This window comes from Motacilla alba, chromosome 3, assembly GCF_015832195.1.
Source record: "Motacilla alba alba isolate MOTALB_02 chromosome 3, Motacilla_alba_V1.0_pri, whole genome shotgun sequence".
NCBI classification, from domain to species: domain Eukaryota; kingdom Metazoa; phylum Chordata; class Aves; order Passeriformes; family Motacillidae; genus Motacilla; species Motacilla alba.
In genome coordinates this window covers 98,577,546-98,603,481 of record NC_052018.1, presented here as the reverse complement: position 1 = coordinate 98,603,481, position 25,936 = coordinate 98,577,546, and the positions used below count along the sequence as shown (strand labels likewise).

At 45.4% G+C, this 25,936-nt stretch overlaps 1 protein-coding gene and 1 long non-coding RNA gene across 5 annotated transcripts in view; one reads left to right on the top strand and one right to left on the bottom strand.

The window, feature by feature from the left end:
• The window catches only part of SERTAD2 (SERTA domain containing 2), a 78,977-nt gene extending 72,339 nt beyond the window's left edge, over window positions 1–6,638 (bottom strand). The window contains exon 1 of one of the 3 annotated variants that reach the window (XM_038130934.1): window positions 6,567–6,638. The gene's annotated coding sequence lies outside the window, so the exon portion shown is untranslated. The other 2 variants (XM_038130938.1, XM_038130935.1) reach the window with 2 other exon arrangements.
• A 624-nt stretch (window positions 6,639–7,262) lies between these two features.
• On the top strand, window positions 7,263–13,719 carry LOC119699918. 2 transcript variants are annotated; one of them, XR_005256594.1, is made up of 4 exons: window positions 7,263–8,524; window positions 10,644–10,694; window positions 13,082–13,207; window positions 13,334–13,719. It is a non-coding gene; the product is annotated as an uncharacterized LOC119699918 (long non-coding RNA). The 2 variants fall into 2 exon arrangements; XR_005256595.1 differs by lacking the exon at window positions 10,644–10,694.
• Window positions 13,720–25,936: the final 12,217 nt, after the last annotated feature.

Here is a 25,936-nt window from a genome sequence, read left to right as displayed (position 1 = left end):
ATCTGAAAAGAGAGAAACTGCCTTTTCTAGAATTTGCGCTGAAATATCTGAAAACAGAATAAATTAAAAATATTCCAAATCAAAGGACAGTTAAAACAGCCTCCTTGGATTGGCAGAATGCCTGTTCCTGGGCATCTTCCTGCTGCATATCTGCCACTACTTCCTTCACTTGACATCAGGCAACAGCCATCACCACCACCAGGCCTGAAGACCTCAGCTCTGTTTTGAAAGTTTACAATCAGATTTGTTCCCTCTCACAGGAAGGAGGATGGCTCACTTTCCTTCAGTTGAGTAGGTTCAGCAAAGAACTGAAGTGTTCCTTAAAAAGTTTTAATAGTTTAAAGGTTCTCTGAAAAAGGCTGCATCTTTGCCTTTATTCATTATATAATTTTATACCTTAGTTCTCACACTGCATCTCAAAACAAGTATTAACTTTTTAAACTTTACAAATCTTGTTTGTTTTTGTGGTTTTTTTTAACAGTATTTTGGTATCTTCAACACACGTACATACACCTTTGGTGCATGGTACTCAAAGAGACCCTGATTCTAATCTCAATTTCTTTGGCAACAGCCAAATATTCCAGACAGGATGAGGGAAAACACACTAGCCTTAACACTCCTGTGATGTAGTTTGAGAGGTCATTAGTAGCTATTACATATTACAGAGGAGAAAAGACAAAACTAGAAAAGACAGCCAAATAAAGAGAAGCAGAAAAACAAACTAAAAAAAGTGAGCTCTGCAAAGGATAGAAGAAAAAAACCTGCTTTGCTACAGCACAGGGCACATGCCTGGAAGCTGATGACATCTGGGTATAATTTCTGGCTGTGGCCCTGACTCCTCCTAGATGACTGCACCGATTCAAGTCACACCTCCAACAGGCTCTCCCTTCACGTCTTCCATCGGACTACAGGTCAGCAGTGGTAAACCTTTTCCTTGCTGAGGACAGAGGACACTAAATACTATTGGCATGACACACCTCAGCATGGACTTTGTGATTCTACAGGCAAGCAGCAACATTGGTAGTTGATTAAGGATAGAAGGAACAATAACAAATTGAAAAAAAAAATTATCTGGAAAGAAGTGGAAGGAATCAAAACAACAACGAGAAAGGAATTCAATAGGACAGAAAGTAGGAAAGCAGATGATGAAAAGGTTCTCAGAAGGAAGGAAACAAACAAACAAAAAAAGATAAAAGAGAAAAAGGCATCCACAGGAATATCTGACTTCATTTGACAGATGGAAAACAGGGTGCATTTCTTTTTTTTTAATAACAATATTGAAAATGGGTAATCTAAAAAGCATTATTTTATTTTGCTCCACAGAAAATACATGAATATAGATTTGTACATTTTTAAGAAAAAGACTCTAAGCTCTCAATGCACTTGTTTTCGGAACTAATGCTTTAACCATATTAGCAAGGTTATGACAAGACCACAGAGTACAATTCCTTCTCTATCTAGAACCTGCTTTTTCAGAGTCACAATCACTACAGTAATTTTGCAGGTGTGAGAGACTTCACCCTCGTCATTTCCTGGGATTCCTCCCCATTTCAAATAGCAGGAGCTAAAGAGGTTTTGTTCTGGTTCATCTGAGATCTCTTTATACTTTTTTCTTTTTTTTCCCCCTGTATTTCTGTGCTTTTTAACTGTCCTTAACTGGACACACATGGGCAATGCCAGATATGAAGTACTGTGGATCACTATAGTTATGGGTAAATATTTTAGAGAATCAGGAATTTAATTGCAGATCGCATTACTCCAACACCTCTGCCCTTCCTGTCACTTCACCTGCTTGTAATCATTAGAAAGCAGAGTGTCATTTCCAAGCTGTAGTTGAGCACTAAAAGCACCATGCTGGCCTTCCCTGGATCTACCTAATTAGAGATTAGCAGAAACAAAGCATAGGGAGACTATAAACATAATTTTGCCAGTTTATCAGCAAACAGGTTTGGGTTACCAAAGAGATAAGAGTAAGGCTGCTATTTTATCTGTGCTGCTGGACCTCTGAGTTTGCCTTTGCTGGGACCACGCCTCCATCAGAATTCCCTCTAAAACATCAACATGAATCACAGTATTAATTTTCCAAGTTGCTGATCTTTAGCGTTGTCTGCACCATACACCCAGCATTTTGGACTGCGTCTCTTCGTACAAGAACGTGCTCCACAAGCCTCGTGATATCTGAACTCGGTTACATAGGCTGCTCACACGTCACAGAACAGATGTTCGCCGCAGCATCCTTGAAGAAGCCACAGGGTTGGACCTTCTTAGCTCCAGAAAGTCCACCAAATTAGCATCCATCACAAAGGCAGAGGGGTCCCCCAAACTGTACCTCAGCATTTCATCAGGAGTCATAGCATACAGCTACATTAAAACATAATAATTTGATGGTGAACTTAAGTTCCATTTCAATCAGGAAGAAGAGAAGAAAAAGCGATGCCCTTGGATTAGAAGACAGCCATTCCCATTTACAGCTCCTCCCAATTAAAATGTTTTATATAGATCATCAGAACCTAATGCATTGTACATGTTCCACAGCGTGCAACATAAGGCTGTTGGTCTGTCATGTCTCTGTAAGAGCTCAGTGTGATGAATGATCTGGGTACTTGTCTCTCTGGTATAAAAGCAGGAGAAGCTTTGAACAAAGAAATAAAGGCCAATGCACATTATACATCTTACAGTGCTTACTATCATTCCTCCTGACGCACACCTCTGAAAACAGTTAAGGTCACTATTTCTCTTTTATTGTGAATGTGGATTTCAGCATCAGTATCCTCCAAATCCTTGGGAGAACTTAATTTACAGCAGAAACAGGAATATCAGGAAATAGAGCATTTGGGCTACAACAAACAATGCCACCCAAACATAAGAAAAATAAGTGACCTTCCCTTTTGCCTCTGCTGACAAACAGACACACATGAAGCCACTTGCAGGCCAGGATGTTAGTGTGATTTTTGGAAGACAATCTAATAAATAAAGATTTAAAAGAATTTTTAAAAAGCAAAACAAAACAAACATGACTACTGATTGCCAGAGCTGAAAAACCTGCCTTTCCATATCAATTAATGGTTTGGCAACCCTACATGAAAGGCAGACAAACAAATAGTATATTTTCCTTTTAACATGGAATCTGCAATAAGGAAAAGAAATCAGCATTTTATTGATTTCCATAATGCCATGTCTACAACTTAACAAACTCACTCAGCTGCTAATGCTAATTCACTGATGCTATGGAGCCTTCCCATAAAATTATACACCCTCCACTTCGCTGAGCCCCAGGGCGCTGTTTCTAACTTTTCAGAGGACCACTGCACCAAAAGTAGAAACAAAAAAATATCTCTTTTTTTACCCAAAGCAAACTGCAAACCAAATTCTGCTTATTTAAATGGGAAGTTAGAGAGACTTGATTTTTAAGACAGGGAATAATCTGCCAGTCTGCATATATTTTCAGATGTGATATCATGACAACCAATTCCCATTTAAACTCTCCCCGCCTCTATTATTTTTCTTCCTAAGAGTACACAAGAATACAACATGCAAATATTGCAACAATTTTGACTTCTAGGGAGAAATTCTAAAATCCTTCTCAGCTCAGAAGGGTTTCAAGAGGGTGATTCAAAATCAGACATGGAGACTTTTGTGGATGTCACTACAATTAACATTGTAAAAAATTATAAAATGTTACCATTGTTACAGGGATGTATATTTCAAATATATTTTTATTAAGCTTTTCTTTTAAAAAGACAACTCTGGAACACCTTCTAAAACAAATTTAAGGAAAATATCTTCTCCAAGTCTAAAATCAAAAACGCCCTAAATAATTAATGAATTAAACTCTGCTATTTTTCTCCATTTCTCAAAAAAAATTCAAGCAGGCAGGTTACTGAAAGTTTCATTCAATTAGGGATGGCAGAATTTGGCCCAATTGATCCTAGTACTGTCTATCTGGAAAAAATGTAATGGAACTCTGCAGTGTAAACACCCTCCCTAAATGAGTGTACTGAGAGTCCCCTTTCCTGCTACCCCTGTTTGCTCTGCCTTGATATTTCAGATCCAGCCATACTCGGTTCACCACATCCATCAAGATTCAATGTGCCATTTGAGCTATTATGACTTGATTTTGCTAGGGTTTCCCATGCATGTATTAACTTGGAATCGGTTAATCTATTTCCTCAGAGAATGGTGAAATGCGTGGATTTTCGCTCAACAAACAAACAAGTTGACAGTATCAATACAGAGTTGGAGAGCCTCTAAAAACAATGTAGTTTGCATAATTAATGTTAATTACAATAACATCTCAATCAGTGACACAAAGGCTTAGCAATGAACACAGTCATACGAGGAAGTGAAAACATGAAACAAACATGCAGAGATCTTGCCTTGTTCTGAAAGAGTATCAAACAGACTTTCAAGAGATTTATAAATAAGTACAGAAAGGCAGAAGACAATTCTGCTTTGTTAGACATTTTCTTTACAGGCTGCTTAGCACAGAGCTTTCTTCTGAGCCTGTATTAAGACAGTGGATCTGAGCTATGGACACACCAGATAATATTATCTTTCTACAACATCACATCCAAGTCATTATCAACTGCTTTAAAGAAAACCAGCCGAGGGCCTGATGCTTCTGCTAGTGATTTCAACAGCAAACACTTCAACAATGCAAAGTGAATGTTTGGGGGGTGGGAGCGGTTCTAGAGACAGAGGGGAATTAGGAAAACAACTCCAACTTGAACACCGCACATAGGAGCGGAATCCCACAGGCGCAGAGGAATTTCAGGACAAGATAATTAATTTTTCACCAATATTTTTCCAACTTTTTGTAGAAACAAGGGAAAGCAAGCACACAGAAAACTTACCTGCCCGTTCCACTTGGCAGCACAGAAGTCCTGAACAGTGGGTTTTTGGAACGGTCACTTAACAAAGCAGATTTACATTTAAGCCTCAGAAGTTTTCTTCGTGGCCCAAGGAAAAAATAGTTATCCAACACGTTGTCATTTCAAGGAAAGGGAATAAAATAGTTATGAGAAAAACAAGCGCCACTCTACCTCACCCAGATTGGCACTGTAGTACACAAGCAGTCACAGAGGCATCGCAGGGAGCACTTGCGCAGTGAAGTGCCACTCAGAGTGAGTAAGGGTGGTGTAATTGGGTCTGATGAGGGGAGGAATCACGACTTGTCACGTCATTACTACAGGGGCCTTCCTCAAAACGTGAGTTTCTGGATTGCTCCTCACATTAATGCAAATCTGCTCTGTTAATGAAGTTACACTGGTGCCAAGCCAGTTCCAGAGGAGAAACAAGCCCACTTCATACTGATTCAAGAGACTGCAGTTGAAGGACCGCTCCCCATAAAGGCAAAATTTAGGAAGTTTTCAGGTAATGTTGGGCAAATTACCCCTTGGGAAATGAACTGATTTTCTATTTCATGTCAATCTCACAGCTGATTTATTTTTGTTTCCCTCCCTCTATTTATAGATAAAAGCAAGACAAGATTTAGTAAAGATTTAAGTTTCTCTAGAAATTCACTGACCTTCTGCATACACTTGAGTGCTCACTGAGTAAAGCCATTCTTTACTAGGACTTATTTACAAGAGTGCTTGGCTTTAGAAAGAGAAACTTCATGTGGAGGATTCCCAGAATGATGCTGGCCTTTCCTCTTAACAAAAATTCAGCAGATTTATTTTTCAGATGCCTGAGATAGATGATTTTGGAGCCCTGCGAGGTTTGGTAAACCTTCAATTCAGCAATTAGTTTCCATATGATATAAATTACAAAGATCGAGCAATTAATATTAATAAATAAACCTGGCAGAGTACTGAGGCTTTGGATGCCCTGTGCATGGAAGCACTGCTGTATTTGCTGGGGTTTTCCATGCCTCTGCTTTATTTTAGCTACTCTGTACGTACAGCACACTACATACACCACATTCATGTTCTAAAAATACATTGAGGGAAAAAAAAAAAAAAGAAAAATCAATAGCAGTGAAACAGAGACATAACCAGTTCACATCAAGCGCTCCCAATACCAAGCCAGAACACCAAAACTCCCTGCTGCGGACCACGGCTTCCCCCTTCCAAACACGCATGTTCCTGCCATGGCAAGTGATGCCCAGGTAATAGCGGAACATCCAGGACTGACAGGGTGGGGTGGAGGATGGAGGACCTAGAAATACAAAAGGTGGGTTTCCCCGCTTTTCCAGCACGGACAGTGGCCAGAGCCCGGCATGCAGGGGTTGTTCGACCCGGGCGGCTTTCGGGATCCCGCACGACAACCATCACCACAGCCTCAACCAGGGCGGGGAAAATAACCAAAATAAAATCAAAATTACATTCGCCGGCAGCACGACACACACTAGAAGTTGGCAGCGACGCCGGGGGGTCATAGCAATTTTTTTCCCCCCCTTCTTTCGCAGTCCGAGCGGGCAGAGCCAGGCTGCGCCGCGAGGAGAATGCCCCAACTTTGGAACAGTTGTCGGTGGCCGCCCCGCAGAGCTCGGGGCTGCCCCGGCCCGCGCCCCCCGCACTCCCAGCCCCCTCAGCGAGCCCGGGAGGGCCGTGCCCGGCACTCACCCGCTCCGGGGGCTCCGCGGCGAGGACCGGCGAGGGAGGCGCCCGGGGGAGCGGGGGCTCGGCGGAGAGAATGGGCGCGGGGGAGGCGAGGAGGCGGCGGGGGGGACACGCGGGGGAGGGATTTAAACCGCGGGGAGGTCAATGTAAAACGAGCGGCGGGGGCGGCTGTGCCCGGCTCTATCCCATGCCGCCGCGGCGTCCCCGGGCGGCGGCCGAGCTGGGGAGGGTGAGCCGGGTCGGCAGGCGGCGGGGAGGATGTGACACGGTGACAAGTGCGGCCCGCCAGCCCTGTGCCGAGGGAGGGGGGCCGGGGCAGCCCAGGCAGCGCCGCCCGCCCGCACACGGCATTGACGGCGCTGCCGTGACTCACACACAGGAGTTGGTCACAGGGCGGCACCGCGCGGGCGGGGGCGGGGGGAGCGCCCCGCCCCCCCGCCCGCCCGGCAACCAACGGCGCGCCGCGGCCTCAGGGATTGGCAGGGTGAGCGGCCAATGGGAGCGCGGGCCGGTCGCCGGCGGCGGAGCGGCCCCTCGGGCCCTGCGAGTCTTCTGAGGACACTCCGCCGCCAAGTGCCGGGGAGGGCCGGGGGGAGCCCCGCGGGGCGGGACCCGCGCGCCGGCCCGGTCGGCGACCAATCGGCAGCGAGGTCCGGGTTGATGGGCGGCGCGGGTGGCCAATGGGAAGCGCGCGGGGGCGCGGCGGGGAGTTGGTCACGCAGGGAGCGGGGGCGGCGGCCGCGGGCGGCGGAACCACGGCGGGCCAGGCGGGGCCGGCGCCTCCGAGACCCCGGGGAGGGGAAGGGCTCGCCCCGGAGCCGCCTGCCGAGCGGGAGGTGGCCGGGGCGGATCAGGGCTCCTCCCGGCGCCGCCAAGGTCGTTTCCCGCGGGAAGAAGGAGAGCGGGGCCGGGGCCTGGTCCGGGGGAAGCCGGGGAGGCCCCGCTGGCGGCGGTGAAAAGCCTGGGGAGGGGGCTGGGAGAGCCTCGGCTTCCCTCAGGACACCGGGGTCTGGAAGAGGGGAAGCTGCTAGTTGCCTGTGTTTGACAGGTGTTCACGGCTCGAGGTCTCGGTTGTTTTCTGATTCTGACAGAATTTTAGAGAACAAAGCACATCCCGGGATCCCGTACAGTATCAGAATTTGACCAGGTGAATGAAAAAAAAAATTAGAGCAGTAGCAATTCCTCTCTCCTGCTGCTGGGGGGGAATTGACAGGTAGGAGCAGCGTCATTGGTGTAAAAAAGCAACGCAGTTATCACAAATGATTAATATTTGAGGAATTTATTTTGGGCACGAGGAGGAAGTAATGCCCAGTAGGAGTTTCCAACAAATACTGGAACCTTACCAACATTTTAATCCCCGTGAAGGAAATGAGATACTCAAATTGTGTTTCACCTCTTCATCTCTGTGTACAAACTCTTACACTAAGACCTGCTTTTTGCAGTAAAAGCACAAAACAGATGATAGACTTCTGTAAGATAGTGAGATAACAGAATAAGGGACTACATTAGCGTTTTCACAGGCTGAAAAAATACAATTTTGTTTGCTTTAAAAACTTGTTCCATCAACAGACTGCTATAAATACAGATGTTTTTCTTATTTTGACATCCACAGTAATTGAAGAGCTGAAAAAATGGTAACCTGCAATAATTTGTTCATGTTTTTTGCTTCAGAAATGGTGGGACTAATTACAGTATTTTCCTGCTTGCTTTTATTGAAATCCAGGGGAGTTGGCGGGGAGAATTCACAGTTCCTCATTTGAAGCAGGAATTGCTAAACCATACACAAAAAAGGCTCTCAGATTTGTGTCTTAGCATCTAAGGCCCCATTCTGCCATCCTTGCTATAGTGTCTTGCAAGAAATCCAGGATGGACAGCACACAAATTGCTCTAATATGAAAGGAGAAGAAAATAAGACCATTAAAGCCATCCTGTCAGAATAAAAAAAGGAAGAAAAAAAGACGGTAAGATTTTTTTTTCAACTAATCATTGGGAATAATGAAGGGTGTTTATAAGTGACTCCCATCTTTGAATTGATAGTAAAAGCAGAGAATTTAGGATCTGTCATCTATTTCCCCCCCCTCCTTGCCATTAGCAAGAGGTTAAAATACTTGCAGGGTTCTGCAGCCTTCAGCAGTGCTCGCACTGACTCATGCTTGGAGACTTCTGAATGCTGCACTAAAGAGGGCTTTGCATCAGGTCTTGTGCAATTTGGCAAACAGAATGAACAGAGCATTCACCATTCAATGATAGATGAAAAAAAACCCCCATATATATACACATACCCCTCTTCAAAGAACTGAACAGGGTGGGAATCTCAGGGCAGACAATTGTCTTTTGGTAGCTGAACCTTCTTTAGCAGCAATAATCTGACAGAATTGACACAGAAATTGAGCTCGTGCATTTGGGCACGATTGCTTGTGGCTGGTGAAAGTCTAGAAGCAATCATCCTGTGCTGCTGTTCAGCCTTCCACGGGAGCTTTGCACACCCTTCCAGAGACAGCAGCCGAGGGAATATTTCATATCATCACGGCACTGCAGCTTTCCCAATATGCAGCAGGGTTTTTTCAGGGCCAGCACTGGCAGGGAAGCAGCAGTTGCATGAAGGCTTTTACTTCTAAAGTCTCAATTTCACAGCTACAGAGAAAAGTTTGGAAACACAGCCTGCCTGTCAAAGGTGATTTCTCTCTGAGGTGGTTTGGTTCAGGTTTTGCGCGTTTGGTCGTTTAGGGTTGTGCTTGTTTCAGCTGAACAGAGATAAGCTGCTCCTCAGTTAGACTGGGCTTAGAAGTTACTGCATTTCTACCAAACTGTGAGTGCTCACAGGTAAACTGGGGCCTCGTAGTCAAGGATCAGCTCTGCAGGGATAGTTGGTGTCCTGGCTTGGAGATCCAGCAGCTCTCCCCCTGTAATTTCTGTGTGGGGTAAAACTGCAGGAAGTGTGTCATGGGTTTGGCTCTGGCTTCACCTGAGAGAACCAAACCACAAAACGCAGAGCTGAAGGAGCTCGGGCAAGCAGGTCTGCTTGAGGTGTACAGTGTGCCTGAAGCTGGGGTAGGTCCCAGGGGCTTGATGCCGCTCTTCCACCTTTGTGAGCAGGGAGTAATTCCCCTGAAGCTCCCGGGTTTGAAGCTTCAAAGCCTGAATCAATTCAGGGTCTGGCAAGATGGCCTGATCCCTCCTTGCTCACATCCATGCACATCCCAAGGAGTCAGAAATCTTTGATCCCATGCAGGTGCCTTGCTGACATAAACTTCACTTTCAACTACATCTTCTAGGGAGCATCAGAAAGTGTCTATCTTGTTGAGGGGAACAATTGCTAAAAATATTTGTTCTTCTGAGCATAATTGAGATTATTTTGTTGATAGTTTCACACAAAGACCTTTGGAGCCTGGCTTTTTTACTGCACCACAGCTGTTTACAAAATAAGATTGTTTAGTTAGTTATTGACCTTAGGGAATACCTTTAAACACTTGCAAATACTCACTTTTAAGTGAATAAAAGCAGTGAATTTCCTTCATCTATGTTTGCTTTTTGAACACATTCCCATCAATTAGATTAGTGGCCAGAAATGTTTATGGAAAAATTTTTAAGCCCATTTTAGAGGGTATTCATGGAAAGCAAAATTTTATCTCAAAAACACAGTCATCTTACCAGGTGTTAATTTATATTCTGGGAATGCAAACCAATATTATGTGTTTGATTTGTTCAGGATTTGTAGCTCTGCTGTTTATCCAGTCTTGTCTCCTTTTCTGCCATGCTGATTCCTTGTCCTCTGCAGTGTCAGGCATGGAGAACTGAACATTTTAGTTGTTCACTTTGCACCTTCTGCATTTCCCTCTTGAACAGAGGGCTTTTTTCTTGAGCAACAGTGAAACTAAACCACTATCACAAAGCAAACTTGAGGCCCTGGAATATAAAACCACTCCCTGCAATATTTAAATTCCTTTGAAAACCATCCTCTGCCACAGGCCTATAAACATTGTCCAGCTGCAATGAGTTTATTGATTCTGTATTTAGCAAAGAAATAACAATGCTGTGTGCTGAAACAGAGATAATTGCCATTTTATCAATTTCATTTAGATATTGGGTGCTTCTGATCTACTACTCTGTGAAGTACAACTGGGAACAAAGGTATACCAGTGTAATATGCCTGCTTTTTTAAAATTACATTTGTCTTTCTAAATTACAGGACAAACAATTTGTGTTGTTTGACAGATTGAGATTTAAATTTAATGTCATTACTGCTTTCACATAATCATGCTCATGTGCATTCTCCAAAAGTTTAGCATCACATTCCCAATCCCTTTGCTTTGCAAATGACCAGGACAGAAGATCCAGATCTTTTGTTGCAAGAAAACAGACCCTCCTTTACCTAAAGGCAAAAAAATCTATCATGTTTTACCCCTAAATCATGCAATTTATACACATTTGTAAGCTGTCTTCACCTTGGACTGTGTTCTTCTGTTGGTTATAATGTTTTCTATAATGTTTTCAGCTGTCCAGTGTCTGTCTCCCCACACAGCACTGCCAAACACCAATTTCTCCCATAATATTGAAACTCAAATTACTTCACTATTATCTTGTAAATGCTTCTGCTCATACAGCTTTATTGCCTGGTTTACAAACATTTACAACCTAATCCATGAATGCATAACACATTGAGTTGCTTGAATTATTCCACTACCAGAAGCCACATGACATTTGACATTTAGTATATTAAAATGCAATAGTGTTAAGTCCAAAGTTTGAACTGCAATTTAAATGTGGAGTTTGTCCCCCACACATTTATTGTAGAAATTAGCAGAATTTTAATGTAAAGCTCTGAAATGTCTAATGGGTGCTTGTGTGCAAACTTCCCCAGCCACGTGTGCCACCTGCAGCATGTCAGCATTACCAGTTGTCATCTGACTGCAGCCCATCCAAGGCAGAGCCTGTGTGGTTTTCCTGCTTAGGAATGGAGTGGCACAACTGCAGCACTGGCAAAAATACCATAAATTATAGCAGTGAATCAAGCACATTCCTCTGTCGAATGCCAAGGGTCAGGTACTTGTAGAAGGATTGCTTTTGTGTGATCCATGAGAACAAGATTTACTTCTACGAAACCCCGGTGAGAAAATTTCACACACAAAAATCAGAGGAAACAAAGCTGCATGTGGACCAGGATGCTGAATTCAAGAGTAAGTTACATCTTATGAGGTTTTTGTCCAGCTCAAGTTGGAAGTCCCTCAAAATCAGGATTTTATTGTAGGAGAACTACTAGACATTTATTGTGAGTCATGACCACCTTACACATTGGTGCTGGCAGAAAATGAGGTGTAAATGAAAGGAACAATGCTAGTCATATGGCAAAAATGCTTTTACATTTTAATTGTGCTGCAGAAAGGTCAAGGTTGGATCTTAGTCAGTGGAGGGATAATTTGCCTTTATGGTTTATGAATGTGCCTCTCCAAAACTGGAGAAGTAGGAACTAAGGAATAAATCAAAATTTTCCTGTGCAGGCTGTTGCTTCTGATCTGCTTTTAAAACAGCCTTCCAGAGGCATCCTGAAATTTACTGGCTTATCCCACATTTCCAGGGTGACCATGCAGTTCTCAGGGTTAGAGCATCTCGAAGTTGAGAAGGATGCAACAATGAAGTGTCCTGGCTGTCATCAGTGGCAAGGGGAATCTGTATGTACTGATTTGCCTCTGAAAAAGGTTCTGTAGGCTTTTAGCTCTGCAGAGAAGTAGTGAGAGGAGAGTGGTCAACAGGGTGCATGGCTCTTCAGTACCACACCGTGCACCTTCCAGCATGGTCAGATGAGAAGGGGCGTTTTCCCTTTGCCAGGACACTTCGCATCCCCTTGTTTTTGAACAGTGGCAGCCTGTTCACCTTGGCAGACACAGCCAACGCAGTTCTGTGAAGCTTCTAAAGAGACTGCATAGAAGGAATAATAATTTCTTACCCAGTTTTCAGTCCCACACATCCCAGATGACCTGGTCATGACACAGCTGTGAGTAAGACACCTATAGCAAGAGTCTTGTTCACGTTGAGGGTTAGAAATGGGACCAGAAAGTTACAAAGGGACAGGCTTGTCAAGAAAAAGTAATTTTTGTCAAGAATGCTCTTGGTTCTCTGCCCGAATGTTAAGCACCATCCCCAGGTTCAAGTGAATTTCCTGTATCTTCATTTTGATGAGCTACAGAATCACAGAATGGGTCAGATTGGAGAGGACCACAGTGGTCAGATCCAAACTCCCTGCTCAGGCAGGATTGTCCTAGAGCACACGGCATAGGAGTGTGTCCAGATGCTTCTGGAATATCTCCAGTGAGGGAGACTCTATAACTCTCTGGGCAATCTGTCCCAGTGCTGGGGCACTGCACAGGGAAGTTCTTCCTCATGTTCAGGTGGAGCTTCCTGAGCCTCAGTTCCTGCCCCATTGTCCCATTGTCTCTGGACAGAGCCTGGTCCATGCTCTGGCCCCTCCCTGCAGGCACTGACAGACATGGATGAGGTTCCTCTCAGTGTCTCTTCTCCAGGCTGAGCAGGCCCAGCTCCCCCAGCCTCTCCTCAGAACTGAAGTGCTCCAGTCCCCTGATGAACTTTGTTTCTGCTGGACCAAGAGCTCAATGTCTCTTATACTGAGGAGCCCAGAACTGGACCTGGTAAATACTAAAAATAATAATAAATTTGAAAAACATAATGCATTAATTTTGGGACCAGCTGTTTGCAGCTGGGTGTGCCATTTCTCTCCAAAGTGAAAGACCCTGACCCTGTTATTTGTCTGCCAGGGTTTCTGCGAGCCTCAGCCCTCTGGGGATGTGTCTGGAATTGGTGCTGGACATACTCTCCCTGCTGGAGAGAGCCCTGGAGCCTGCAAGTCCACAGAGATAAGTGTGGAGCAGGGTGCCATACAAACACTGAGAGATAAAGTGATTTACTTAAGGATGAGACTGAGAAGACACCCCACCCTCTGATTGCTTTAGCCCTGAAGTGCTGATGGAGCTGCAAGGAACAGAGCCTCTCAGGTGGGGCAATGGTTAATTCACTGAGAAAGCAGGAGAATAGCTTGCTCCATATTTAATTCCCACAGTTGTCCTCTCTTACCTCTGTTGTAAACCTGAGGGCCTGCATGCAGACCGGAGTGTTTCTGTTAGAAATGCTTCTGACAATAAATATTGTGAAAATCAGCATTGTTTTGTTAAAAAAAGAATGGATGTGCACCTCCAGTGACCTCTATTTTTCACTTCACTGAAGTGATTATAGATGGCTTTACTTCTCCATCAGTGCCTTTGCTGTGGACGCTAGGCACTGTTTTTACCTCACTTCCCGTATCCAGGTGAAATGAACTTTTTACTCACATTTCCAAATGCCACCTCTGCCCCAAACTGGAGCAGACTGTGCTTTTGCAACAACAGCACTTTAAAACTTACTGCTGCGATTATCCATGCTGAAGGAGCATCCAGGGTCGATGTGTAGGTACAATTTCCATCCACAGCTTCGTTTAGTCCTCACTGATTCATCCACCAGCACGGGAACAGGGCAGGGGCTGGAGAGACGTGGGTGACAAGGGTGGGGACCATGGGTTTGTCCTTCAGAGGATGAACGTGGGAGCTGAAGCCTGGCCCAGCAGTCAGGAGAGCATCAGATGTCTTGGGCCAAAATAAGGGTCAGGGCTCAGCCCGGGTGTTTGAGAGAGACACACAGGGAAGCTCCTGGCAGGAACCAGGGAAATCTGCCAAGCTCAATAAAGAGGTCTCCCCGTCTCTGGTGTGTATCCAGCCCTGCTGAGGAGCAGCCAAGCCAATGCCAGGAACTGGAAAGTGAAACTGTGCAGAGAGAGAGAGGGAGAGGGGAAAAAAAAAAAAAAAAAAAAAAAAAAAAAAAGGCAGGGAAACGGGAAAGAAATCCAGGCTGCAATGGAGGAAAGAACACCAGAGTGAAAGGCCGGCATGCTGGAAATAATTTGTTCAGACTGAATCCACTAGCGGAGGGGCAGAAATTTTGCTGTGCTTGGGAATGTCGCGCTTGGACTTGCTGGTTTACTGACAGCATTTCTTTTGCTCCCCCTCCTGTGCTGAGCTAAAGCCAGTGAGCGAGAGGGAGAGAGGGAGAAAAACCGAGGCCAAGCGCTTTCTGCGGTCGGTGGGGGCCTATAAATAGCCAGTGAAGTCTTCTAATACCAATCGGGTGCGTCACTAGGGCCCTCCCCGGCCGCGCTCCGCTGCAGCCGTGCCAGCGGGAGCGGGAGCTGCGGCGGCAGCCGAGCCCGGCAGCTGGGCTGGGCAGGGATGGAGCCGGCAGCGGGAGGCCGGGAGCTGCAAAGGGGCTTGAGCGCTCTCTGCCGCAGTCAGGCTCGGGGAGTAAAGGGAGAAAATGATCCACGAGTCCCTACGAGCTGCCTCGCCTCGCCCGAGTGTTGCAAAGTGTATTCTGGTTCCTGCTCTTGCGACTGCCCGGTTGGCACTGATAAATGCTCCTTACTGGAATAAATGGGTGTTCTAGGTCTGTGTCTCTCCTGACTTGGACGTTGGGAGGATTTCTGAAGTCCTGCTGTGCTGTTTGCTTCCCCACCTCACTCCTCCTCTCCCCGTAGTAAAAGGTCAGAGGAGGAAGACGAGGAGCTAAAGGTGGGCAAGTTGCACAGGCCGGTTCAGTGCCGCCACTTAGTGATCCCTCCTCTGCAGGTTTAAATGCTGCTCTCAACGCTGACTAAAGGCAAAAGTCTCAGGGACGCTAGTGAGCATTTCTAGCCCAAATTTCCCATCGCCGTCACCATCACTCCACACCACTGGAGATAACCCTCCCGTAAATAAAGCTGCTGCTCCTGCCTGGTCCTTTTAAACCATTGCTGTCTAAACCAGTTTCAGGACTGGAGTGATAGAGGACCTGGCCCTTACTTTCCTGAGCTCCTGTTCTCAGCTCCGTAGCAGCAAGCTAGGGTAAAGCACTTCTTCCACAGAACTTGTATCTAAGACAGTATAAAATGTTTGCATAATAATGGAGATGAATTTTTATACTGATGAAAATGAGAGTCCACTTATTCCCCCCCTTTTTCGTTTGTTTTTGGTTTTTTGCAACAATGCTATATTTCCTGAGCATCTGACCTGCTTCATATCAGTCATTTCTCCATCTCTTTTGTATTCCTTAATTCCTCCTTGGAAGGTTTGGCAAACTTGGAGGCAATTTGATATATATTTGAAGGAGCCCAGTTAATGGACTTCTTACCTTTTCTTCCTAAATTTCAGAGACCCACAATGTCACTGATAAAAGGATGAGGATGGACTAGCCAAATCTCACTGCTTTCCAACCATTTCCAAAATAAATTCTTAATTATGGGACATTGTTGAAGTGTCTCACGACAATCCAATGGAAAGACACAGAGTAACCTGCTGACAAATTCTTCTTATATGGGTCTATTTGCTAAAAATTAACCTGTTAAGCAGAAGATGCCAGGTCATAGGCAGGCAGACACAGATCTTTCTGATCAACGAATGCCTTGAAATGTGCTCCTTTACAAGGAAGGTGGTGATTTCTCCCAGATTTGTGGCTCTCTGTGGGGCCCAAAAATGCCACATCAATATTCAGTGGAAGAACCATCTCTCTGTGACATCACACTGCACCCAGCAACTTGAGATCCCTTCAGGCATCCTAATTTTTTAAATTCCCTGAAGATGGTGAAGCTCTGGAGCAGTGTGGAGTTGGCTAAGAGCAGCCTCTGCAGGAGGAGGTGCAGTTTTTTGTGGATATTTCAATAGCCAGCAGGTTTACTGGTATCCTGGGGTGACTTTATGATGCTTGTATCCCCATTCGTCTGTTTAGCCCAGAAATAAGTTTTGCATCTTTAAGACTGGTTCTAAGAGCGAAGGAGGGGAGAGAAGCAGCGCGGAGTTTGTTATCAGGAACTGCACTTGCTTCCCTGCGTCCTGCTCCTGGACTGTGTTGTCTGCAGATGGACAGACAGCAGAACAGAGCTCTCCTTTGCTTTTAGTTAGCTTTTAGCTAGCTGAGGCAGACAAGTTCCCTGCTCTGTGGTTTTTCTTTTTCTTGAACCTGTTGAAACCTGCTCTGGACTGAACACCCAGAGGAGCACGGGCAGCTCGCACCTGTGGCCCACCGGGGGGCCGAGGGGGGCAGCTTGCACCTGGGCCTGGGCCGAGTCATTTCCAGCACCGGAGGGACTGATAAGAGACTGAGTGAGCCGAGCCACAGCCCATGGAAAGGACTTTCTGAGTTTGTCACCTCTCTTGGAGCAGCAAGAGGTTTTAATGTTCGATATTGTTAAATTTTTATGCTGGTGCCTGTTAAATAAACAGGTATTTTCCATTTTTCTCCAAGGAAATCTTTTTGTGAACTGGTTGGGGGAGGGGCCACTTAAATCTGCTTTTTAGAGGAAGCTCTTTGGAGGTTTTCTCCCAAATTTGGCCTAAACCAGGACAATCAGTACAAAGCCCAGCACAATAAGGGGATGATGATGTTGTGGTTAATCTTTTTGGTATCGGTGGAGATCAGTGGCACATAAGGAACAGCCTGTGGTGGGCTTTCCTGTCTCAGGGGACACTGCAGTGCTTGCAGCAAGTGATAAAATGTCACTGAGAGAGAGCAGGACTATCTCCACGTAGGAACAGGTCGCTTGAAGCTGGGTCACTCCAAGCATCACTGTGTCTGAAAGCTTCAAAACATTTATTGTTGAGAGCATTTTAAAAGGATGCATGCAGAAAGAACTAGCAATCCTGCCTCCCCCTCCAAAAGAAACCAACCTAAAATCCAGTGAATAAAATACTTTATATCAAGCTACTGTCTAGTCTGACTTTTAAGAGGAGACAGTGGAGTTGGAAACAATCAATAAATAACTATAATAATATCATCTCATCTAAAATGTAAATATGATAAATTGTGCACTGAATGTTTGAGCTGGGCTCACCCTTAGATGTGCTCTTCTGTTTCCCTTTTCACCCAAGCCATGTTCTGTACAGGTTGCAACAGCCTGGAGTGGACACAATAGTGACCTGTCCTGTTTTCTCTACACCAGACAAGTCCCATTCCTGAGGATGTGATGTCTTGGGTGCCCATGTCCTGCTGCTCACTCCATCATGCCAGAAGTGACTCCACCATTCTGCTTTTCTGGCTCTGCCTGCTCTCAGCAAAACACAACTGGAGCAGGAGCAGCCTCCCCAGGCAGACCTGTCTCAGCCCACAGGAAACCTCAAACCCTGTTTCCCCGTCTCACAGCAGCCACCTCCATGTCTTTATTAATCTGAATAAATTTGAGTATGTATATTTTTTTTCACAGGGAAAATAAAATGTGACTTAAAAGAGGCTTAAAACATTTTTTTTTTTCTAACAGTGAGGTCCACACTGACAACAGGATGATACCAGCTGGGATCTACCTTTCTGATCTGAAATCATGAGGATTACTCACATGTCTAAAAATAAGCCCATACTGAAATTTCCTTGTTGGATTAAGATCTAAACCCTGCAATTGTCACTTTCCCCACCAGTGTCAGTGGCTTAACTAAATATACTATCCACATTGCTGCCTGACATTCCCAGATTGTTTCTCTTTCCCCTTTCACTGGAACTTCTCTATGTTTCTGTAAGTTTATTTTACGTTTTGGTTGCTTGCTTGTTCTTTTCACCAATTCATCACCTTTCCTGCTACATTCCTTTCCCCAGCCATATATGATCTCCCATTCTGGCCTTTCCATTTCTTTTCCAAGGTTTGCCACCCACTGCTTCAAACCTGGGAGAAGATATCCAAACTACAAATTCCTGCAAGTGGTGGGAAAAGTATATACAAATTTGCCCTGGATTTGTGTCTCTTCCATGCAAGAAAGGATACAAGTGTTCCCAGGGTTGGGCCAATTTGCTGGTAGGGACACTGTGATGTCTAATAAGAGTTGTGCTGACACATGGTCATTTCCAGGTGGCACACAGTCTTTTGGATCACTCTGATGAAAAAAGTGGACTCATGGTTTAGTCACATGTAGAGAAGCAACCAGGAGCAGACATGGGAAAAAGGCAAGGACTTCATGTGAATCCAGCATTTTATTCTGTGCTTTGAAATAAAAAAGTTCACAAACAAGTTTTTAAGCTCTTAAAGTTGCATGGAGTTTGACAGCACCCATGTGTGAGCACATTAGACATGCTTGAAGAACAGTTGCCTCTATAGCTGCTTTACCTGGGTGCAAACCTTCTCACATAGGAGAAGTCGCAAACATCACTTCTCATAATAAGCTTCCCACATCCTTGCTTACAATAAATAGCCCCCTCTGTCCAGAAGGAAGTAATTTTCCCTCTCTGAGCTGCTTTTTTTTCCTCTTGGCCTTCCTCTCCGCTGCATTGATCAGTGTCCTAAAGAGGTCTTAATTTGAGAATTTTCCTAATGCACGTGTGCAAGATTAAGCTTTTTTCAAGGATTTGCTGGTACAAAAGAAATATATTTCACAATAAGAAGAACAATTGCCATTCTAAATATCAAAGCACAATGATACACACTTTGTAGTTCTGCTCCAAAGAACAAATTTGTTACAAATTCCTTCTTTTCAGGAGCTGCTTCTTCTGAAATTTCTCGCTGTTGTTAAGCAGCCCAAAGGGGGATTTTGTGCGTGTGCACGTGTGCATAGGAAGTTTGGCATAATTCTTTCAGGATATTGAAGTAATGGGGTTATTCTAAGCATGAAACAAGCTAGTTTTCACGCCTTTTGGAAGCTATTCTCCTGTTTGCCTAATTTCAAACTGTTTCCCTTGTGAAGGGTTACTCCGGTACATTGCAGCTGACGTGGCTGGTCTTCCCAGGGCAGCAAAGCTGACCAGCTGGGACTGGTCCTGGCAAGGGCATCAGGCTCTTGCCCATCACTTGGGGTAAATCCTGTCAGTGTGAGCACAAGCCATGGGTAGGGCCAAGGGAAACCACAGCCTGCAGTCTCCTCACTCACTCCTCCCAGCAAGACCACTCCATCGCCTGGAAGTCTCATGGTAACCCCCAAAATAGATAGGAGCATCATTCAAATTTGGGAGCTGCTGGAAGCAATCTTTACAGGCTCATTGCCTCACTGGGTTGAGTGAACTGTGATTTTTACCTTGCTGCACTCAGACACTCGTCTCCTCAGCAAAAAGAGGAGACAAGCAGCAGCACCTGCTCTTACAAGGGACACATCCTCCAGTCCATCCCACCTCCCTCATGTTAGTCCCATTAACCACAGGTTAGATGCTTTGAATATGTTTAGAGGTCTGGAAGTGAATGATGCCTAAAATCCCACTGACAGCACAGGAGGCTGGGTGCTGAATTGGTTTAGATGCTTTCAGACCTTCCCATCCCACAGCAAACTTCTGCCAAGCTCCTACTTGTATCTTCAGGGATGAAATTAGGAGGTTGACCCGTGAGCATGCACACTGTGCTTATCTGCCTTTGCTGAAAGCCTTTGAAATCCTTTCCCTCAATTTGATAAGAGAACAAATTACAACTGATTTATTCCATATCCCAGCCCTTCTCACTGTTATCCTGACAGTACAAGTGCAGTATGCATGATTCTGATGATAATTTATAACACCCATAAACACTGCTACTACCTCAGCCAAGCCCTGCATTCGCCCCACAGCCCATATGATGCTGTTAGTATGGATATGTGAAACACATATGACAAGAGACACTCAGGGATTTGGGGAGGCCAGACCCCCGAATTCCAGCGTGATGGGAGCTGCATGTTGCGCCAGGCAGAGGAGGGACAAAGGTTTGCCAAGGGAGGTTTCATTTCACCTCAGAGCTGTCCCCATGCTGCAGCTGGCAGGGGACAGTGCGGCTCCTGGCATCCTTTCTCACCATCTCAGGGTGGCTCTGATTTATGCCTGGCTCCAGTGGCCCTCCAAGGGCTGTTTCATCCAGTGACATTCCCCATCTCCTATGATTTCCACCCAAGCCTGGTTTTGGGCAGAGAAGTATTACTCAGCTTACTCTTGGCATATCATGAGATCCCAGTTATACAGGAGGCTGTAAGTTTTATGGCAGACAAAATATTTGTGTGACATGTGAATTAATTAATAAAACAGCTATTGGTAGTAGAACTGAGCTTGTATGTCCCTGGCAGCTGAGAAGGTGCATTCCCAACCCCCGAAGCTTGCGAAACAAAAGAGATTGCCGCTGAAAATTTAATTCCAAATGTGAAATCACAACCAAAGAAAGGCTTTTGTTTTCCATCTCCTTTTTTTTCTTGAACTGAACAGTATCTAACTGTTTAACATGCAGGGAAGGATTATTTATGTAGGGCTCTTGTGTAGGTAAAGCGCCACGTCCTTGGCCCTCTGCCCACGTAGCTCAGCGCGGGATCTCTTGTTACAAATTGCCGCTGTGTAACCTAACAGGAAACGTGAGGCTTTAAGTTATTCCACTGGAAAGATTAATTATTTGAAAAATAGTTATGCAGCAGCTTTGTGCATTTTTGGAGCAAAGGTGACCAGCACCATCTTAAATTTAAAGAAAGTTGCTGGGAAAAGAAAAAGAGGAGCTTTGGGGAGTGAGAGAGTTTTGGGACACTTTTATTTTTATTTTTTTAAAGTAGTGTTTAAAATCTCTGTCATGGAAGGAGCAAAGCTGAGCTCCACAAAGTACAGGCTTGGCAGGGTGAGGGTGAAGGAGGAAGGGGATCTGTTGGATTCAGCTGGACCTTGACCCTTCCCATCCCAAATCTCATCCATCTACTTGGGAGGAATTATGGGAATCCTGCAGACAGGGGAGACAGATAATAAGTGAGTTTGGAGGCATAGGCCCAGTGTGGCAGGTTGTGGTATCCCCAGAATATGCTGGAATAGCCCATGGTAAGACACCATACTCTGGAGCCTCTTCCCTCCAGGCAAGCACTTGAGAAAAGGTAAACATGGTGTCTGGAGGGGAATTTTTTCCAAGGGCAGGTGATGGGGTGACAAGTGATACCTCCTGCTTGCCAAAGTAGTGTGGCCAGCAGGACCAGAGCAGTGATTGTCCCCCTTATGCAGCACAAATAAGGCTGCACCTCAAACCCTGTCTGTCTTCAGTTTTGGAGCCCTCACTACAAGAAAGACATAGAGGTGCTGGAGCGTGTCCAGACAAGGTCAATAAATTTGGGAAAGGGTCTGGAGAAGCTTCTAGAGAAGCACTGGAATAGGCTGCCTTGGGAAGTGGTGGAGTCACTATCCCTGGAGGTATTTAAAAGACGTGTGGATGTGGCACCTGGGGACATGGTTTAGTGGTGGCCTTGGCTGTGCTGCCTTAATGATTGGATGTGATGACCTTAAAGTCCTGTTCCAAACTAAAGAAGCTCACAGTTCTGTGTCAGTCCCTCAGCCTTCCCTGGGCAGCTGTGAGCTTCTCTGTAGAGCCAAGCTCCCAGGATTTTAATTTGCTCCTCTGCACGTGAGCAATCGCCCCAATTAAAGGAATCCGCTCCAAGAGCCAACTCGCTGCTGCAGTGCCTAGGCATGGGTGACAGCCAAGTCCTCCCAGAGCCTCTGCAGATGCTTTCCAGTGACTTCAGAGAGATCTGCAGCCAGAGCAAAATATCTCCCTGATTAGGATTCCTCTTTCATCCAAATGTGCTTAAATACTGGAGCCCTCGGGAGGCATGTGGTTTGGACAAAGATGTGGTAGTTATTTTTAGGCAGCACAATGCACCTTTTAGTGAAGTTTTTCCACTCAGACACTTACTGCATGGCCATTTTGCAAGAGCAGCTATTCCAGAGCTAGCTTTGAGCTAACCTGGATCTCCTGGGGCTGTTGCCCACTGCAGTGACAGAGACCTGGTGGTCCCTCTCTGTTTGCTCAGCTAGAGCTGCTGAAATTAAAGCCCAGAGGGAGAAACCCTTCTGCATAAACATCTCAATGGGTTTGGGGATGAAACTCATGATAACTGAGACTTTTGGCCTGGCAGTTGTGCCCTTGGACCCCTCTCCTTTCCTGCAGGCAGAAGGAGCAGGCAAGAGGTGCCCCAGGTGCAATAAGCTGTAGAATCCAAACCACGTCCATCATCCCTCCTTCCATCAGCAGGCTGGGGAAGACTGTTTTCAAAGCAGCCCATTTTTCACAATCCCTTCTGGGAAAAGGACAATTAATAATAGAAAGAAGATGCATTCAAGGCGTAAATGTAATAATTTATGCAGGACAGTCCATTATTTTTAATTTTTATGTTTCAGATCCTGGCAAAGTAGAAAATCAGTTTAAGAAGGGGAGTAAAGAAAGTTTCCTGTAAAATCAAGAATGTTTCCTACGTAAGTAGCAAACCAAACAGAGAGAGCAGTCTCTTAACTTTCCGAGTTTTTTATTTCTGCCTCATTTGCTGCTACCTCAGACTAACCAAAATGTCCATGTTTGTCTAATATAAAACCCCATATTTTTGCAAAAGTCTTCAAGCCACAGTAGTTTACCTCTACCACAATAATTTGACATTCTACTATAGCAAATGTTACTATATGAAAAAAAACCACTGTATATTTAAGGGAAAAAAAGAGGAGGAAATTATTTAATTTAATGTAGTCATTTCAATGCATTTGATAGAAGACAGGAGGCATATTTTTCACCAGCCAAAAAATAACACCAGTCAAAGGCTACTTTCTTCACTGCATTTGGACCTCATGTGGCTGTTGGCTCTTCTACACCCATAAATGCACTCCCAAAGCAGACTCCACAAAATTCTTCTGGTCTGGGACCTGAAGAATCCCACCCTGTCCCATAGCTCATATCACCTGAGCGATGCCTGGACAAATCATCTCTGGTATCACCATAGCACAAGTGAATTACAAGTCAGCTCTAAGCTGCCTTGCCTATCATTGCTTACCACTAAGCTGTCTGAGATGTCCATGGTCATTCAAATGGAAAGAAAGGCCTGGAGAACACCATCGTGCCAAGCTATAACTCCTGCTGGGAGAAATATCTCTTCTGTCTTCTGGGGTATCGACTACAAGGACAACCCAGGATGACAAAACTCCTTATCTGGGTTTTTCAGAGAACTGCTTGAAGCTGGGTGAGACAAACAGAAGGCAAAAGTGAGGTGTGTGGGGAAAAGGTCAGTGCATAAACCTTTCACATGGAAAAAAGAAGCCACTGTGCCTAGCAGAAATGTGGTTAGGTCTGAGGCTAGCAAAGGGTTCAACTGAGAAACAAGGACAGCATAGATAAGCTGAGAAGCTTTCAATAAAACAGGTCTTTTGGTCAAAGCAACCAATTTTCTACATTCAAAAGTCACCTGAAGACAGAAGGTGCCTGGAAGAGCAAGCTTTTAGTGCCAGCTCACGTACAACCTGATTGCACAACTAGAATCAACACCAGAGAGGATGGTTGACACAATGGTCTTTGGAGTTTGCCAAAGAGTCAGATATTCCTTACCATGGGGGAATTGTCTTACTCACCATGGCATCTGGTTCCTGTAGGTGCCCCTAAAAGAAGGGGACAGGCACATTGTACAGAGGGGCAGGTGGCACATTGCAATGGCTTTTTCAAATAATTACCAAGAAGAAGTACTACAACAATTTCTGGCTGAAACAATACAGATAAACACTGTGGACAAGTTCTGTGAGCGTGGCTTAGGGAATCACTGAAATTAGTATTTATCTCTTGATATTTCAGAGTGCTGGGGTAGATGATTTTGGGACTGAAGGATTATTTGGCATTGTAGCCCTGCTTCTGGTGCTGTGCAAAGAGCAGATCCTTAAATGAACAGACATGCAGGCTATGAGTTATCCTGTGCCCACTCACACTGATTCATACCCTAAGGGTAGAACACCAAGCTCTTGCTAACCTTCCTGCAGGGCTGGGCATTTCAGAAACTACAAAAGAACAAGCGAAGGGCTTCAAAAATAAGACAGAAAAATAGTGATTCTCTTCACACGCCATTCAAGCAATAAACAAAATGTTTGTAGTAGAGGCTGTTGCAAATCTGGCATCTCAGGTATGTGCTGGGGTCAGACTGCTGCCTTCATAAAGCTCTGTGGGGTCCTTCCCTCGAGCAGGGCATTTTCCAGGTGAGAAAAGCAGTGTGAGCGCAGGAACCAAGGCTCCAGGTGCAAATCCCTTCCTGATGGGAAGGGTTCCTCCCTTCCTATCTGTTGCAGGGCCCCACGGGGCAGAAGTTACACTAGCCTCACTGCTCCCCACCCTGAGTCCGAGGGTTCCCAGCCAAACCTTCCTATCTTTCCTTGGCTGCTGCTCCCCCACCATCCCATTCTGGCCTTTGCTGATCTCCCTGGAGCTCAGAAGAGGCAATGGGAAGGTCTTCAGGAGAGAAGTCTGGAAAAATCAGGAATGCTTCCTAAAACCCTGGCTTGTGTGACATCCATCTGTTCAGAGCACACATTAGTGGGTCGTTTCTTCTAAATTGAAAGCTGTGATAAACTCAGCTGCTGTCGGCTCCATCACCATCTTTATCCTTTGGAGTTAATTGGCTGGGATGAAAGGGGCTATTCCCACTTCACAGATAATTCCTGGCCTGCATGGTGGGGCAGACCTCTGTATCCCACTGTAACAGACCCTGGGCCTTTTTTATTTTCCCAGAGCTGCCAAGGGAGCAGGGAGGGGGTGCGAGTGGCACTGGGCATCCTCGGGCTGCAGCTTGGACCATACGCGGTGGCCCTGCTCAGCTCCCAAGCACTGCTGGTGGAATCATGGTGGAGCCTGGGAGACGTCTGAGCCACCAGCAACAGCAATCAAGTGTAATTATCTACGGGGAGTGCACATTACATGGAAACGCAGTCCTGCCATGGGTGCTGATGTTCAGAGGTAAAAACAGAGCTGAGTAGGGATACAAAAGTCAACTCTCTTTGAATTTTCTTTTTTTTTTCCTTTTCATGTTCACTGTTACAGAGCTGAGTCTTAGGGGGTTGATTTTTTTCAGAGGCAGCATTCAGGTGTTTAGGGTTCACCTCACTGCCCACCACATGCACTAGTGATGATGACCTGGTCATGTCCTCTGTACAGAATGACCTCAGCAAATCCTACCCATGGGGGGATAGGTGAGACACTGCCATGAGGAAGTGAGAAATTTCAGGAGCTCTCAGTGTGATAGAAATTAGGGTGGAGAAGGTGAGGTGAGCATCCAAACAATGGGTGAAGATGGGCCCTGAAAACTGGGAGTTCCCCATTTTATGGTTTCTATGTGGTTTCAGTCACCTTGAGTGGGACTGAGCAGGAAAGGTAAAACAATGGCCCAGATAACATTGCCGGGCAAAACAAAGGACACGAAGTTTATTGGGGAGTAGCTCCTGGCTGGCCCCACTCAGGCTGCAAAGCATCTCTTCTCAAGACTAAATCTGAGATTAAAAGGAAGAACTCAAACATTAAAGGACCCCAGGACCCAGCCAGGGCTTGGGAAGGAGGGAAGTGGAGAGGCTGTGGAGCCATGTCCACTGAGGAGAGCAGCCACATCTTTGGA